At 36.0% G+C, this 5,976-nt stretch overlaps 1 pseudogene; it reads right to left on the bottom strand.

Annotated features, from left to right (window-relative positions):
- Nucleotides 1-1,762, bottom strand: LOC145135625 (alkane hydroxylase MAH1 pseudogene; annotated as a pseudogene).
- Nucleotides 1,763-5,976: the final 4,214 nt, after the last annotated feature.

Below are 5,976 nucleotides of genomic sequence, written 5' to 3'. Positions count from 1 at the left end.
TGATATCCGAAATAATTGTTGCATTTAATTATTGCTTTTAAATGAAGAAAACTTAATTCATGAAAAGCATGCCCAAAACCTCTTGATCTTAAGTTTTGATCTCTCTGAGAGGGAAGAGCCTAACCTTCAAACCATATTTCATTTGGAGTATAATAGAATCAGCTGGACAAACCTCTTGATCCTTAACCAACTCTACATGGTAATGATAAATGATTGCAGTCGCCACCATTTTCATCTGAATTAAACCCATTTCCTTACCCAAGCACGTTCGTGGCCCCGCATGAAACGCTGTAAATTTATAAGATGGTTCGTGTTTTACCCCTCCTCTCGCTGAAAACCATCTCTCCGGTTTAAACTCCAAGCAATCCTTCCCCCATATCCATTCCATCCTTCCCATTGAATAGAACGACAGAATTATCCTGCTGTGCTTATTAACTACATGCCCACTTGGGAGTACATCTGCGTCCGATGGTGCCTTGTGCTCCAAAGCGACAGGGGGATAGAGTCTTAATGCTTCACATAAACCTCCAGGATACACCAGTCCCTCCAACTCTTTTGCATTAAGATATTTCCATTTTGAATCTCCCACTTGCTTCTCAATCTCCTCTCGGATCTTGTTCTCTACGCTAGGGTTTTTGGCGATGAGATAAAAAAACCAAGAAAGACCTGTGCTTGTAGTGTCTCTTTCCGGCAATCATCAGACTGAATATGGTGTCTTTTAAAAACGTTCTTGAGTTCCCTGAAGTCCCTGTTTGTCCTTGGAAACTAGTGATCAAGAACTTTAACAATCCGACCTCCTTCTCTACTCTTTCAACATCAGTGAGCTCGTTTTCTTTCCTTGACAAACATTTATATATAAATTCATCAAAAGCCTTAGAAGCTTCGATCAACTTCTTCTCCTTGCCTATAGTGAATCTGTGTTGCAGCTTCCAAACTTTTTCCGGCAACAGATGCCTCCATAGAAGAGCTTCTTCTGCGTCCGTGAAGGCCTTCTCACATGCATTATATGGTAAATGCAGAGACAGGGTTTCAGGATCATAATCTAAAAGCAATAGACAGATAGCATCAAATGTAAACCTTTGAAATATCTCCTGCAAATCGGTCTCTTGTTGATCATGGGAGACAAATTCAAGGAGAGGTAAAAGCCCTTTCTCAATCTTGTTCCTGATATTTGCTTCCAGGTGCAGATTGAAGTCGGGGTGTTTGAGTAGAGACATGGTTGTTTTCCTGTGGATTTCCCATAACTCATCATCGGAGTTAAAGATTCCATCTCCAAGGATATTAAAGATTTTACGGAACTCGGGACCTTTGGGATAGTTGGGGAAGTTCTTGCTTAAGATGTGGTGAACGTTAGCTGGGTCGGAGGTGAGGAGCATGTCCATGTTGGCAAACCAAGGACCTTTAAGCAAGAAAGTACCATGTCTCAATTTGATGAGATCTGTGAAGAAATCATGAACACGGTAAGCATTTAGAATGAGATCCGGGGTCATGCCAAAAACGACCCAATTGATAACACGATGAGACCTTCTCCGGTAAAGAAACAGGACAATGGAAGCCAACAACGTAACTAAAAGGAGAAGCATATCGAAATACTGGATTTCTGTTTGATATTTGATAGTTAGATTACATAAAGGAGATAGGACATGGCCGCTACCGTTGATGCTGGTGTGCGAAAAAACAAGTAACATAATGTACTTTCTACATAACAGAATGGGCCTTGTCGGTGGTATTAGGGAGGTTGCTGGTTCAAGTGTGAGATATAAGATGGAAAATATATATATATATATATATATATATATATATATATATATATATATATATATATATATATATTCATGTAATAAAGATATTACAAGTACTAACCTATATATGAATGCCAATTAAGTGCATCTCCAAAATTGGTGTAATAAAGTTACGTACTACTAACCTATTTACGAATGCGAATTAAGTGCACCTCCAATTTAGTTTATTATTATTATTATTGTTATTATTATTATTATTATTATACTGTCGTTTATATTGAAAAAGTATATATCCTTTAATGGTTAAGTTTTTAAATAGTGTTCTTTTTTAATTACCTAATATTTTCAGATGTTACATAAAATTACGTCATATAAATCTCATTTTTAAGTATAGTTCATATTTTTAATGATAACAGTTCTTGAAATTAATATTTAATTAACTAAAAACCGATAAGAATAATATAGTCGCAATGTTTTTAAATGTTTAATATTAGTGTAAATTTTACACTTTAGAGCTTTATTTTCAATAATATAAATATCTATAAGATATAGGGTTAATGTCATAAAAGTCCCAATATTTTATATCATGTCATTAGTTTACCTTCACATCTTTTATGACTTATTCGACTATAAAATTTCACTTATCTTTTATTTTACAATAGGTATTTGATTTCATAGGTTCTTTCGGTTACAAAAGATGATGTGACATACTCTTTGGATATATGTGGCTTCTAAGAGTCAAAACTTTCGAACCTAAAGTTCCAAACGACTCTCAAAGCCTCTATAATCCCTTCATAGCTCGCATCTGAGATGGCATGTTCCTTAAATGGGTCAAGCTTTATGCACGGAGAATGAGGAACAACTATGTTAAGGAAGCAAGCCACAATTAATATGGTAAATCAAATGGGTGAGAGTGTTCATCATGGCCATGCAATGGACGTTGTATCTTTCCCTCAACCCCATACTTCAACATGGAGAGGTACCCTTTCGTTGTGAACCATATAAAGATTATAGTTGGCTTTTAGTGAGAATTTATGTTGTTGAGTTATGAAGTCTTGTTGAATACATTGAGCACTTGGAGGTACATGGAGCCAATGGCGGAGCTAGACTCAAAGCAAAGGGGTATCCTATTTTTTTCCGGGGTATTACCGCAATGGCTGAGCATGGGGCGAGTCAGGTCAGTTTTGACCTAAAACCAAACCCAAAACCGACAACCTCGGTTTTGAAACTTTTAAAACTGAATCAAATCCAAAGCCATCGGTTCGGTGTTTCGATTTTCAGTTTCTACTTGGGTTTCCCTGGTTGGTTTTGGTTTTAAACCCAAACCTTAATCGAATCCTTAGCTAACTTCAAGTCTTGTTATATAAATATGAAGTTGAAGTATCTTTTGATACTTGAATCGATGTGGGACTCAAAGTAGATATCAAGTTTATATAATAGATGAAAATAATTGAGTTTACATGTGTTTGGCGATGTGGGAGAGAGTAGCTGGGAAAATCAAAGAATAGAATAACTGGAAAAATAAAAGAAATGTAAACAAAGGACTTGTAAGGAAGACATTTGTTTCAATAAGCAAGCACCTTTACCAATAGACTAATTGTTTGTTTGTGCTTATAAGTGAAGGGATGCATATATATATATATATATATATATATATATATATATATATATATATATATATATATATATATATATATATATATATACACACTACATAAAACACAAGTTTTCAAAAAAACATTACACTACCGAATTTTTTTTGAGAGGTATCCCGAGATACCCCTTGGATCCGCCCCTGCATGGATCACGTGGAGGAACATTGTGACAATCGATAAAATTAGTTCATCGTTCACTGGTCTAAGTTACCGTGAACACACTATGTAATAGACCTTATGTAGTATATTCCACCTTTCTAATACAATTAAAGTTTTATACTTAGAAATGCATGCGAAATATCACTTGAGTCTCCGATGGATGTAGATCATTGATGAACAAAATACTATTCACTATATATAAGTGTAGTTCTAGAGAATCGAGTAAACTTAATGAAATCAGAGTACGAGTTGAATCTAGAACACAAGTTGTAAATAAAATATGTTTGGCTCAATTAATACTTCTGAAAGATACAAAAGTGTTATAGAGTAAAGAACACGAAGGACCAAAAGTTACTCTATCTCTAGTACCCATCCCTATTTATAGGAATGACAGAAGTAAGTAAAATATACATAAGGGCTAAAACCTGAATGCTTCGACATCTAAGAGGGCCCTTATGAAATACATACAACGAAACATTATTACAGACTTCAACACTAATACAAGACATAAGACCCTTCGACACCTCACAAAATATTTCGACCTCTACATTCTCCCCCTTTGTGAGTAGTGTCGAATCCTAAGTCATTAGCATCTTAGTTGCTTGATGAAGTACTCTTCGAATCTCTGTGTACCAACTGATTGTCTTACGAATCTCTGCTTTATCTCCTTTTGTATTTCTTTTGCAGTTATTGATACGAACAAGAAGATTTGTGTACTGTGAATTCGTTTACTTTTCCACATCACAAACTTGGAATAAGAACTTTGTAATCTTCTCCTTCTTATTCTTCCCAATGAACACAACACCCAAAGGTTTAACACATATCTCTCCATCTTCGAAATTATTCAAGCTTGTTTGACCTTTTAACAATGATTGTGGCCCAGTAACTTGTCTACCCGTTGCTAAGGTAAGTTCCACATCTGTCATGGCAAGACAATCATAATAATTGTCAATAAACAGCTTGATATGTGCGAACCCAATCAAAAATTCTTCTTTGTTGGTCGATTGAAGCTTCGATACATCCACACTTCTCAAGATTTTCGCAACACTGATGAGATCATTGAGATTCATCAAAGGAAAATCTGCAACTGAGAAATCACAAGCAACGTTGTTAGCTCTGACCAAGTGAAATCAATAATTCTGCAACACCCCTTCGAACAAAACATCTTTCAAAATATTGAGAACTTTCACTATTTTCACCAATGACCAGATATCCTCTTCTCTTTTACCAAGTACTACATGAAATCTTAGCTTTAATCTTTTGTATTCTTCCTTGTCTTCGAACTTATCCAGAATCTGATACTGAGCTAAAATGAACATCATTTCATTGATAGGAAAATCCAACTGACTGAAATCCGTATTTTCAATATCAAAGCTCTTTTTAGTAACCTTATCAAAGGTATGCATGATCCCATTAAAAACTATATCTTCAATAGTTTCGTAACAAAATGGCTTTGTTGGATCACCTTTCTCAAGGCTTGGAGGATCATTCTGCCTTTGTCTTAGAATGTTGTTGATCTGCCTTTGTTTTCCATTTCTTTTTCCAAGGCAACCTTTTTGTCTTCTTTAGTAGGATCGACCTTGATACCCTTCCCTTTGCTTTCCATTTCTTCCTTTGATGATGGTGGCTTCGAACTTGAACCCCCAACACTTGAACCAATAACTATGCCTTTGGTCAATGGCTTTGAAGTTACTGTGGTAGAGGTTGTTGACACAGACTTAGGAAGTGAGTTGGAATCTACCCCTTGCACCCCTGTTTTAACAGGTGGGGCATCAGTTGGCATCAAATCCACCAATTTAAGAAGAGGAGCTAGTTCAGCTTTTAAATTTGACTCCAACGAAGAAAACATCTGAGACAATGACTCTGGAGATAGAGAAGATTTTGGAGAAGGTTCAAGCTTCAAAACGGACTCCTTCAAGCTTGCCAACAAATCGTCCATCTTGGTGAAAACTTACGAATCCAAAGTTGAAAAAGTATGGAAATTTTCAACAAGTTTGCGAATGGCCTCAGAAATAATATCCAACTTTAGATGAAGAGAAGAATGACTTTGTTCAAGCTTAGTCACCTCCTTCGACAATTCAGACCTAAGAGACTCGACCTTGAGAGTAACAGACTGCTCCACTTTCTGGACTTCTTCGACAAAAAGAGTATGTCTTTCTTTGGCTACTTCATGAAGCTCTTTTACCTCATATTGAAAATTCTCAACATGACGTTTCAACCGTTCTTCGTGCTTCGTTTCAATTTGTTACATGGCAGTCTTCAGTTTATGCTCTTCAGACTTCAATAGCACATCAACTTCGATCCCAGACACAACATTTCGATTTCCAGAGTCAGCTTGAAGTTGTAGTAATGAATTCAGCATACGATTCAAGATCTTGAACTGCTTTCCTGACATAAGCATATGATCAGGAAAGTTATCC

Source organism: Lactuca virosa, chromosome 9 (assembly GCF_052849685.1).
Source record: "Lactuca virosa cultivar CGN04683 chromosome 9, Lactuca_virosa_CGN04683_v6, whole genome shotgun sequence".
NCBI classification, from domain to species: Eukaryota; Viridiplantae; Streptophyta; class Magnoliopsida; order Asterales; family Asteraceae; genus Lactuca; species Lactuca virosa.
Note: the sequence above shows the minus strand (reverse complement) of the source record. Positions and strands in the feature narration are given on the sequence as shown.